This window comes from Ornithorhynchus anatinus, chromosome 15 (assembly GCF_004115215.2).
Source record: "Ornithorhynchus anatinus isolate Pmale09 chromosome 15, mOrnAna1.pri.v4, whole genome shotgun sequence".
NCBI lineage: Eukaryota > Metazoa > Chordata > Mammalia > Monotremata > Ornithorhynchidae > Ornithorhynchus > Ornithorhynchus anatinus.
The window spans coordinates 7,675,208-7,688,004 of NC_041742.1; the positions used below are offsets into that span (position 1 = coordinate 7,675,208).

The following is a 12,797-nucleotide window of genomic DNA, read 5'->3' on the forward strand; positions in this document are numbered from 1 at the left end:
TTAGATTGCTCTATTTCCCCCAGTGTTTAGTACAGTGCATTACCTTCAGTGAGTGCTCAATAAAAACTATTACTCCTACAATTACTATCAAGGGTTTAGAACAGTGCTTTGAATCTAGTGAGTGCTCAATAAAAACTATTACTACCCCCACTACCAAGTGGTTAGTAGAGTGCAGTGATTCCAATTAATTGTATTTGAATGCTGATTGTGCGCAGAGCACGGTACTTGCTCGGCAGGGTGTGATATAATAATAATAATAATGATGATGGTATTTGTTAAGAGCTTACTATATGCCAAGCAGTGTTCTAAGCCCTGGGGAAGATACAAGGTAATCAGGTTGTCCCATGAGGGGCTCAAAGTCAATTCCCATTTTACAGATGAGGTAACTGAGGCACAGAGAAATTAAGTGACTTGCCCAAAAGGTCACACAGCTGACAAGTGGCGAATCCAGGATTGGAACGCACAACCTCCGACTCCCAAGTCAGGGCTCTTTCCACTAAGCCATGTTGCTTCTTCCAATGTAAGAGAGTCAGTAGACACTTTCTCTGCCGACCACGAGCTTAAAGTTTTGAGGGGAAGACAGGTACGTAACTCTAATTTTTTGATTTGTGTTAATGTCTAAGTGCCTGAGGCTGAGGGAGGAGTGAATAAAGGGTACAAACCCTAGTGCAAGGACAACACAAAAGGGAGCGTGAGAAGAGAATGGAGCCCGTCACTGGGCAGGGATCGTCTCTATCTGTTGACAAATTGTACATTCCAAGCATTTAGTTCAGTGCTCTGCACATAGTAAGCGCTCAATAAATACTATTGAATGAAAGAAAGAGAACATGAAGACATAGACGAGAAAGGCTTCTTGGAGATGTGCTTTCAATTAGGCTTTGGAGGCGTGTTCAGTAAAAACCTGCTACTACTACTACCACCATTAAAGTGTTCAGTACAGTGTATTGCCCCCAATGGGTGTTCAATAAAAACCACTACTTCTAGTACTTCCATCACCAACTGGGCTCTAATCACAGCTCCGCCTCATGACTGCTGCGTGAGCTGGGGCAGGTCACTTAACTTCTCTGGGCCTCAGTACTTCATCTGTAAAATGATGATAAAGAATGTGAGCCCTATGTGGGAGAGGGGCTGTGTCCAACCTACTTAACTTGTATGTAACCCAGCGCTTACAACAGTGCTTGGCGCGGGGTGTTTAACAAGTACCCCAATTTTCATTATCATCATTATTACTTCTATTACCACAACTACCATCACTTACACTATTACTTTGAGAAGCAGCATGGTGTAATGGACAGAACCGGGGCCAGGGTGTCAGAAGGTCATTGGTTCTAATCCCTGCTCTGCCACTTGTCTGTGTGACCTTGGGCAAGTCACTTCACTTGCCCATGCCTCAGTTCCCTCAGCTTTAAATGGGGATTGAGACTGTGAGTCCCATGTGGGACAGTGTCCAACGTGATTTGCTTGTATCCACCCAGTGCCAGCACAGTGCCTGACCCCCTAAGGACTTAAATCTCACAATTATTACTACTTCCACCATCACCACCACTGCACTGAACCCCAGTAGAGAGTCAATAAACAGTATTACTACTGTACCACTACTAATGTTGTAAAAAGTCCATTCAGCTAGCTGGCCACTCCAGAATGTTTTACTCCAAGCAAATGTACCTACGCGTGGCAGTTTTCCAGACCCAAGGAATGTTGTGAGAAGCGAGTTCTGTTTAGTTAATGAAGAGCCGAGTTTTGCCCAGGGTAAAATCCACCTCCGTTTTCCTCACCCAGACGAGTCAGACCTAACAGGGCTTTCAAGCAGCCTGAAATTAAAAGGGAACGTTACCAACCCTGAATTTAAAAACCAACAAAAAAAAAGAGAAAGGAAGAAAGAAAAAAAGTAGGCCGTGAAGAATAGATAGCAATCATAGTGGGTGGGAGCTCTCTCTGACACAAATGAGAAATGATTCAGCCTTGTTTTACAGTTTTCTCACCAATAACACCTTAGCCTTCTATGCAGGCATTTAGTGGGATATTAAAAGTTTCCTTCAATCCCTCCCTCACACCCCAAGGGAGTGCTCTGGGTTCCAAGGGAATGGTATGTTCAAAATATTTTCCATCTTAATAATGAAAGCTGAAATGACTTTCTGAGATTGGGCCGAGAAAGACATTCAACAGTTCCCTAGGATACACCTTGCTGATGTCCCTCTTCTGAGGTGTGTGCGAAACCCAATAAAGAGCAAAGGACCTATCACTGCCAGTTTAATCCTTCCCAAAAGACTGTTTGGTTTATTATGGCAGGAAACATGAGAGTCTGTCTCAGCTTGGCCCTCTTGAAAGCTAGGTACTGACTGACTCCTGAGCAGTTTGGAAAGCTTATTGTGTGCTCCCTATAGGCTCCTCTGGCTTCAGTCATTCAGTTGTATTTACTGAGTGCTTACTGTGTGCAGAGCATTGTACTCTTGGAGTGCTTGGGAGTAACATTATTATTCCATCCACAATAAGCTTACAGTTTATAGGACAAGAAGTCTAGTCAGAGCGTCCAGGAATAGGGCATGAGAAATAGCGTGACCTAGTAGACATAGCATGGGTTCAGGATTCAGAGGGGCTGGGTTCTAATCCCAGATCCATCACTTGTCTGCTGCGTGGCCTCGGGCAAGTCACTTCACTTCTCTGTGTCTCTGTTTCCTCATCTGTAAAATAGGAAATCAGACTGCAAACTCCATAGGGGACATGGACTGTGTCCAACCTAATTATCCTCTAACCCGACATTTAGTACAGTGCCTGCCACATAGTAAGTATTTAATACCATTAAAAAAAACCCCTCCTTTGTTTCGAGAATCTCCTCCATCTTCTGCCTGGTTTTATCCCCCTCTCTTCTCCTACCCCACCCCCTACTTTTCATTCCTCAAAACTAACCTTTGAAATAGCCATTCCTCTCCATTTACCCTTTCTGTCTCATGCCTTTCCTCCTGCAGGGAATTCCCTCCCTGCTCAAATCTTTTAGGCATTATCCTGAAAAGTCCCCTCCTCTAGGCCTTATTCCTTGAATAATCCCACCTCACCTGATCTTGTCATCCCATTAGTCATCCTTAGAACTCCTGAGCATGTGTTTGTTTCTTAATTTTATGTAGTTAGATGGCTTAATGGAAGGAAATGGGAGGAAGGGGAGTTTAGTGATATCAACTGTTCCCCCATCTTCTCACCCTTCCCTCTGGAACTGATTCTTGAACAGAGAAGCAGTGTGGCCTAGTGGAAAGAGCGCAGGCTTGGGACTCAGCAGACCTGGATTCTAATTCCGGCTATATCACTCACCTACTGGCAAGTCACTTAATTTTTCTGTGCCTCAGTTACCTCAGCACAGCTGGGGATCCAATACCTGTTCTCCTTCTTACTTACACATAGGACCTGATCATCTCTTATCTACCCCAGTGCTAAGTACAGTGCTTGGCACAGAGTAACTGATGAATACCATTATTTATCATCATCATGGTGTAATGGAAAGAGCACGGGCCTGGGAGTCGGAGGTCATGGGTTATAATCCTGGCTCTGCCACCTATCTGCTGTGTGACCTTGGCAAATCACTAACTTCTCTGTGCCTCAGTTCCCTCATCTGTAAAATGGGACTCAAGGTTGTGAACCCCATGAGGGACAGGGACTGTGCCCAACCTGATTACCTTGCATCTACCTTAGCACTTAGACTAGTGCTTAGCACATAATAAGCACTTAAATGCAACAATGATTATTACTATTATTTTTATTACTAATGAAAGTATCATCCCAGTTACAATTCGAGTCCAGCCAACAGGTTTTCCTGATCTAGTAACTCTCAGTTTAGGAGGGTTTCTGCCCCAGTTTGAGCACATTCTCTCCCATTTCCCCCAACCCACCCATTTTAATTCAATATGTCAACTAACGACAAGCCTCAAGAGCGAACAGATCTATTTCAACTAGCCATTTAAAAAAATTAAAAATCAATCCCAATTTCAGTTTCAGAATCCGGGATGGGGCCTGAACACCTGAAGGGAAGAGGAAAGGACTCGGGAACAAAAAGCTAGCCTTATGCCTCTTTCTTTCTCTCTTGAATATTATTAAACTATTATCTCCAATTTCTAATAAGCAGGTTGGGGTTTAAAATTACAAGATCCCTAACATAGTAGAATCAAAACAGGGCAGGAGTCGGCAGACTACAATGGCCAATTCCGGATAGGTTTCAAGTTGTTCTTTGCAAGGACAAAGCTTCTATTGAAGACCCGGTGGAGGGGGTGGGGGGGTAGTATGGGGCTGAAGAGGAGAGCTGGTTAGAGCAGGGAGAGATCGCAGAGTTTTCATTACCCTAATCATCCCCCCCACCGGAATAGGAAAAATTGGACCTGGCCGATTCTGAAGATGACAGCTTTGAACAAGCCATGCTCTTGGTGTTTATATCTCTGCAGGAGGAGGAGGCAGGGGTATGTGAAGGGACACAGAGAGAGAAAGAGAGAGAGCACTAGAGAGAGAAAGGGAGAGGGGGGAGAAAAGGGGGAAGGTGGGGGGGCAGAGGTGGCGGGTGACAGAGGAGGGTGGAGGGGCAGAGGCGCAGAGAGAATGAGAGGCAGAGAGACATGAAGGCAAACCCTAAGGCCATAGCTGAACAAGTTAGTACAGAGAGACAGAGAGAGAGAGAGAGGGAGGGGGTGGAAGGAAGATGCAGGAAAGGGGATGGGTTCGTGGTAGGTGGTCTAAGTCCAAAAAAGTCATCTAAGAATTTTCTCTGCTGTTCCTGATCCTCCTCGAAAGCATTAAATTTGATTTCTCATCAGCCAAGGGGAGTTTATTCAGTAAGAAACTTTAGCTCTTCCCCAACAGAATCCTAACCTTTATTTGGGTACAGAAGGGAGGGAAGGGCAATCTGCTGGTCCAGGGGCAGGGGTTGGTGGGGGGGCAGGAGGGGGAAGCCTGAAGCCTCTCTCTGTATTGTAGTTCAGGGGGTGTCGCTCTTGGAACATTGCCAAAGAGCACAGGCCAACTGGATACTAGTTCACCCTGCAATAGGCAGGATGTAGGTCAGACTCTGGGAAATAGAGTCCAAACTCTAAGGAGAGTTGAAACTCAGATGTGGATTATTTAAGGATAAGCAGGAAAGTCCTCTGGATATCGCTAAGGTGTGGGAATATAAGAAGCAGGGATTTCCTCTAATTGCCAGAGTTCAAGTCGAAAGCCTGGGAGAGAAACTCCAGCTAAGGAGATAAAGTGGAAATATAGGTGAGTGTGGAGAGGGGGAGGATAAGGAATGTCTATTCAAGCAACACGAGAAAGCCTCTTTCGGAGTGCCAACTCAGGGTACCTGCCCATTTCCTCGCGCTGAGTAGGTTGACGTTCACACAGACCCCTCAGAGAACCAGGGGAAAGGCAGCCCCTGCCTTCTTCCATGGCTGGCCACTTGGGTGTTGTGTGACAGTGGGCAAGTCACTACACTTCTCTGGGCCTCAGTTCCCTCATCGACAAAATGGAAATTAAGACTGTAAGCACCATGGAAGATCGGGACTGTGACGGAGTCGGGTTGGATCTACCGCAGTGCTTAGTACACTGCTTGGCACAGAGTAAGCTTTTAAATACCACAATTATTATTATTATTTTGTTGCTGGGAGACCTTGGGTAAGTCACTTCACTTCTCTGGCCCTCAGTTGCCTCATCTGTAAAATTGGCATTAAGATTGTGAGCCCCATGTGGGACCAGGACCATGTCCAACACAGTTAGCTTATATCTATCCCAGGCTTTAGTACACTGCCTGGCCCAAAATGCTTAAATACCACAATTATTATGTTTTCTTTGTGATCTTGAGCAAGTCACTTCACTTTTCTGGGCCTCAATTACCTCAACTATATAATGGGGATTAAGATTGAGAGCCCCAAGGGGTCCCGAACTATGTCCTACCAAGGTAGATTGTATTACCCCAGCACTTAGTACACTGCTTGGCACATAGTAAACACTTAAATACCATAATTATTATTTTGCTGTGACCTTGAGCAAGTCACTTCATGAAGTCCTTCCTCAATTCCCTCCTCTGTCAAATGGGGATTAAGACTGTGATCCCTATATGGGACAGGGAATGTGTCCAACCTGATTATCTTGTATCTACCCCAGGCTTAGGACAGTGCTTGGCCCATAGTAAGCGCTTACCAAACACCATAATAAAAGAAAAAAAAAAGGAAAAAAAGCACCTCAGGGAACCTGGTTTCAAACACCCTTTCCTTCCCTCCCCATCCCACCTTCTAAGGTCCTATCTCCCCCGCCCTTTCCCCCCCACCACCTTCCTAGCCGAAAGACACAAAGCTCCCTTCCTCAGATCCAGGACTGTTCTGCTTCACATTAATTACATGCTGTATAAACTGCTCACTTGAGAGATCCCCAAGTTCTGATATGCCAGGCTGTTTCCCCAAGAAAGGGAACGCATACAGGTACTCAGGCACACAGACATAAGCTCCACCTGCTAACCATTCTCCCATCACCAGTAGGAGCTAAGAGGATCAGTGTTCGGCCTATCTTTCCACTGGTCCCTCCCGCCCAGGTAAAATGTCAGGTAAAGAAGCATCATGGCCTAGTAGGTAGAGCCAGGGCCTCAGAGTCAGAGGACCTGGCTCAGAGTCAGAGCACCTGGGTTCTACTCCCACCTGTGCCACTTATCTGCTGGGTGACTTTGGACAAGTCACTGCACTTCTCTGTGCCAGTTACTTCATTCTGTAAAATGGGGATTAAAAATGTGAGCCCCAGGGAGGACAGGGAATGTGTCCGATCCCAGTAACTTACATCTACCCTAGTGCTTAGTATAGGGCCTGGCATGTAGTAAGTGCTTAAATACCATGTTTTAAAAAAAAGATTAATATGCTTTGGTATCTCCGGTGTGAAGAGGTCTGGAATTCAGGGAGCAGGCCATAAATGAAACAAACTCTTCCTTTCCCAAGTCCCACTGAAGGTGACTTCTCCTCGAAAGTTGATCTTTTTGTCCACTCTATTGGAAGTTCCTTGAGGATGGGGATTAGGTCTACTAATTCTATTGGACTCTCCCAAGGGTTCAGTACAGTGCTCTGCGTGCACAGTAAGGACTCAATAAGTACCATTAATTTTCGAGACCTCAGGGCCTAATGGCTAGCTCCCACCACCTTCTACCACCTCTTTTCGGTCTCATTTTTCAGTCCAGCTCCCTCCTCCAGCCCCCCACTCAATGTACCACAAATTACGGCAGTCTAATTAGACAGGCAGCGAGTTTCTTGGCAGAGGGGACGGAGAGCTAGGTCATTACCTTGAGGAACCCAGAAGAAATAGTATTGCACAGTATAATATCCACCCTCTCCCAGACTGTAAGCTCCTGGTGGGCAGAAAAGCAATCTACCTACTCTGTTGGATTGTACTCTCCCAAGCACTTTAGCACAGTGCTCTATACACACTAAGTGCTCAATAATACAAGTGATTTATCACTGATTGCTCTCAAAGCCTATAAAATTTCCAAAGGCGTAGATATGGCTTTTCCATTTTTTTTAACGGCATTTGTTAAGCACATATATGTCAAACCCTGGTCTACACGATGGGGAAGATGTAAGAGAATTAGGTTTGACTCTGGCCTTGTTCCACATAAGGCTCACAGTCTAATTCCCTGACCTTCACCCCCTTAAGGAAAAAAATTAAAAGGGGGTAGATTGGAAGTTTTAAAAGCCCTTCCAGATGTCATAGCCTTAGTAACAGGTTGTAGTTTCTCAATCCTCACTGTCAGGGCTTCTTGCGCTCTTGTCTCACAATCAAATCAATAGTATTTGAGTGCCAAAGTTGTGCAGAACACTGTATTAAGTGTTTTTTTAATATAACGTGTTAAACACTTCTTTGAGCCCGGCATTGAGGTAATTAGGCTGCATACAAAAGTCTCAGTCTTAATTCTCATTTTACAGGGGAAATAGCAGGTACAGAGACATGAAGTTACTTGCCCAAGGTCACATGGCAGACAAGTAGAGGAGCTGAGAACTCTGGTTGCCCTGATTTCTAGGCCCAAATTCTTTCCTCTAGACCATATGAATAATACCTGTTCTCCCTTTTCCTTAGGCTCTGCCACTAGCTTTCCTGCGAGACAAGGTCATCTTTACCTCTCTATACCTGACTTTCCTTAAAATGGGCATCCCGGTAACCTGTTCGCCTCCCTGGGCCTGAGCGCCCAGGTAGGTCAGAGACCATCTTGTACCAAGTACCTAGAATAGTGCTCTGCACACAGTAAGCACTCAATAAGTACCATTTAGGATGGTCTACCTCCACACTGAGCACCTTCTCTAGCATTTGTTTAAATTGTATTTATTAAAGTTCTTACTACCTGCCAGGTACTGTACTAAATGCTGGGATAGATAATAGTGGTATTTGTTGAGCATTTTCTATGTTCCAGGCACTGAACTGAGCACTGGGGTAGATGAAAACAATAATAGTAATAATAGTAGTAATAATTTATTAAGCTCTTACTATGTGTCAGTCACTGTTCTAAACGCTGGGGTAGATATAAGCTAATCAGGTTGGACACCGTCCCTGTCGCACATGGGCTGCCCAGGCTTAACTCCCATTTTACAGGTGAGGTAATTGAGGCACAGGGAAGTTAAGTGACTTGCCAAAGGTCCCTCGGCAGACAAATGGCAAGGCGGGATTAGAACTCAGGTCCTTCTCACTCCTAGGGCTGAGCTCTAACCACTATGTTCATGCTGCTTCTCATTTAAGTCCCTTCATAAATATTGCCATTATTATTGGTGCTATGAAGGTGGTGTAGGCTTGGGTAGGTCAAGGTGACTTTCCTCACAGAGCTGAGCATGTCCCTTCAAGTGGTGAAGCACAGTCAGGGAATTTGCCCAAATGTCTTACGAGGACTTCAGGGTCATGATATTGGGGAGAACATTTCCTAGGGATCATTTTCTACCAGACAGAAAGGACTCTGTCGTGGAAAGGAAAGAGACTGTCACTCTTCAATCCATCATATTTGAGCACTCACAGTGTGCCGAGTGCCATACTAAGCACTTGGGAGAGTACAATATAACAGAGTTGACAGACTCGTTTTCTGACCACAAGGAGTTTACAGCCTAGATGGGGAGACAGACGTTAGTACGAATAAGTGACAGATATGTTCATAACTGCTTTGGGGCTGAGGGAGGGGTGAATGAAATGTGCAAATCTAAGTGCAAGGGTGATGCAGATGGGAGTGGGAGAAGAGGAAGTGAGGGCATTGTTTTGGATTTATTCAAAAGAATAAGCTAATATAAAAGTTTCATCTCTGGAGTAGCCTTCCCACCAATTCTTTAGTTTTCTGAGTCCTAGGAAAATGCGTTTGAGACACATTGATGCATTGGCACACACGGTTCTGCACAAACACAGCCTCCCCCACCGACACAGGCTTCTGGAGGAGTTTGCTTTATAACCCAGACTAAGGAGGAAGAAAAAAAATGAACCCCTAACGCCCACTCCAAACATTGAGCCTCAGCTGATAAGCAGCAAAGTATCTCAGAGAACCTGAGCTGAGTTTTAATTGCAACCCCTCTGTCAGGTTACCATCATTGCATAAGCCACTTTGAAAAGTATCCCAGGAACAACAAATCCTTTTCTCCCTGCCTTCCCTGCCCCCTCTCCAAGATTCCTCTAATTAATTCAGGAGAAAATTAATTACGGGGGGATTTGAGAGACCTCAGGGCCTAATGGCTAGCTCCCGCCACCTTCTACCACCTCTTTTCGGTCTCTTATTTTTCAGTCCAGCTCCCTCCCCCAGCCCCTCACTCAATGCACCACATAATACGGCAGCCTAATTAGACAAGCAGAGAGTTTCTTGGCAAAGGGGATGGAGAGCTAGGTCAGTACCTTGAGGAACCCAGAAGAAAAACAAAACAATCGAAAAAGGAAAAAAAAAAAAAAGCAAGCTAATCCAAAGACCGTTTCCGCCAAATATTCTCCTTTTCAAGCGTTTGCTTCCTGGTAAACAATGTTCCGTCGCTTTGGGTCTGAGGATTTCAAACCTCGGTTGCTTGGTGATCGTGAGGAAAAACACGAGATTTTCATTCCAGGACCTTTTTCCCCTCTTCACTTTTTGCCCATCCAGACAAGCTGGGCTCTCACTGCCCTCTGTCTACCTTTCCTTTGCCCTGCTAGGTGCCAGGCGAGTCTAGGGTAGGATGGGTAAATCCGAGGTAAAATCCAAAAAGATATTTCCCCCCCAAAGCTGGGTCTCAAAGAGTGGGAGCCATTGAGCAGAGAGGACCTGGCTGGATGTCAGAGGGTCTTGACATTCAATAAACAGTATGCAAAATGGATGCAAATGATGCAGATTATATGCAAACAGCATACAAATGAATGCTCTGCTCGTTTAGCCACCAGCTCAGACCCTTGTAGTAAGAGGACATGGGGCCCACAAGAAGAGTTTGCGGGAGATTCCCAGTATTCAAACCAAGAAAACGCCGCAATTTGCTAAGTGATTACTTCTTGCTATGCACGCTACTAAAAATTGGGGTATAAACAGAATATGCAGATGAGACAGATTAGGACATTCATGTAGGACAGGACTGAATGAAGGGGACAATAGGGATGTCGACTGTGAAATATCAAGTCTAGTCTGTGAGATCGTGGGCAGGGAATGTGTCTACCAGCTCTGATACATTGTCCTTTTCCAAGTGCTTACTACAGTGCTTTGCTCACAGCAAGCGCTCGATAAACACAATTGATTCACTGTAATCCCCATTAAACAGATGGGGAAACAAGCTCCAAAGTTATGACTGACAAGTCACATGGCTCTGAACTCTGATCAAATTGTTATTAACAATAATATTGGAATTTGTAAAGCATTTACAAAGTGCTGGGGTAGATTCATTCATTCCATTGAATTTACTGAGAGCTTAATGTGTACTAAGCACAATACAACAATAATGACATTCCCTGTCCACAAGGAGCTTATAGTCTAGATATAGGGTAAGCAGGTCATGCACAGTGGTTACTCTAAGTAGAAGGAGTTTGGGAATTGAATCCCCATTTCACAGATGAGCAAACCGTGGCACAGAGATGCAAAATCAATTGCCCAAGGTCACAAAGTAGGCAAGTGAGTTTTACTTAGATTATGAATCACAAGTGAGACAGGGATTGGGTCCAACTTGATAACCTATCTACCCTAGTGCTTAGTATAGCAGTTGACACATTACGTGCTTAACAAATAGCATAATTATTCATTTTTAAAGTGGCAGAGTTCAGATGAAAGGTCCAGTTCCCAAAAGGACTTACTCCCACTACTAACAACTTACTCCCTCTGGCCAAAATGACTGTGTCTTCAACCTTTCCCACCCCATCAATCTGTGGTTTTCATTCAGTGCTTACTCTGTGCAGAGCACTGTGTTCATGGCTTTGGGAAAGAACACCCATTAATGGACATTTCCCTGCTCTTAGCAAGGTTACCGCACTAGACTTATTACTTGTGAGGCTCCTGAATTTCTTAAAAGCCAGGACTGGAAATAAGACTTACTTTCCCATCTGCATTTAATCAGTGGATTTTTTTTTGAGCATTACAGGGTGCCAACCCCTGTAGTAAGAGCCTGGGAGAGTCCAATACAGAGTTGGCAGACATGTCCCCCGATTAAGTGACCCCTGCCATCTTTCATTCCTTTCATCGCATTTACTGAGTGCTTATTGTGTGATTGCGAGAGTACAAGTCGGTAGACATATTTCTCTGCCCACAACGCTTTTACAGTCTAGAGAGAGCACTGTACTAAGCGCTTGGGAGAGTACAACAGAGATTTGGTAGACATGATCCCCCTCCACAGGGAGCTTAGAGAGAGAGAGAGGACTGTGAATTACACATAGGGGAAATGTTAGAGTCTGAGGAGATGTTCATAACTGTTGTGGGGAGATTATCAAAGTGCTTTAGGGGTACACACAACTGCATAGGGGTGAGCAGATAGGGTGGGGAAATGAGAGGTTAGTCAGGGAAGGCTTCCTGGAGGAGATATGATCTTAGTAGAAAAGCAGTGTGGTTTAGGGGAAGGAGCACAGAACTGGGAGTCAAATGACACTGGTTCTAAACCCGGCTCTGTCACTCACCTGTTGTGTCACTTTGGGGAAATCACAACTTCTCTGTGCTTCATTTCCTCATCTGTAAAATGGTCATAAAACACCTTCTCCCGGCTAAACAGTGAGCCCCATGTGGGACAAGAAACTTGTCCAATCTGCATTTACTCTACTGGAGGGTTTTAGTACAGCTCTCACACAGGCTAAGTGGAGAAGATATTATCTTAGTAGAATAGCTGGGGTCCTCTCAGGATCACACCTGGAGGGTTTCCAGTATTCTACAAGTCTTGGCTATGGGAGGGAGACTCAAGCAGAGGCCTACCCATTCCATTCCTAGCTTGGGCAGTGGCTAGTGAGTGGAAGGCAATCTGCTCCAAGTCAAAACTCACCCATGCTGGTCAGCAGCGGCGTGGGAGAGAGTCAAGCGTGGAATCTCAAGTTTACTGCGTAGAAGGTGGCAATAGAAAACCGCTTTCCTATTTTTACTGAGAAATCTGTACAGATACACTATGGGAACGATTGCAGTTGGAGGTGGGGTGCTCAGAGAGAGAGATGCATCCACGGAGTTGCTATGGGTCAGAAACATCTCAGTAGCATAAGACAGAGAATTGCAGGGTCATCTGGTGCTAAGAGCATGGGCCTGAGAGTCAGAAGACCTTAGTTCTAATCTTGCATGCTCCATTTGCCTGCTTGTGAGACCTTGGCTAAGTCACTTCATAGTGCCTCCATTTTCTCATCTAGAAAATGGGGTTCAATACCTTTCTCCCTTC

General features: G+C 45.0%; 1 non-coding gene across 1 annotated transcript; it reads left to right on the forward strand.

The window, feature by feature from the left end:
* Window positions 1-12,268: 12,268 nt before the first annotated feature.
* Window positions 12,269-12,406, forward strand: LOC114817085. The gene has a single exon (XR_003764936.1). It is a non-coding gene; the product is annotated as a small nucleolar RNA SNORA7 (small nucleolar RNA).
* Window positions 12,407-12,797: the final 391 nt, after the last annotated feature.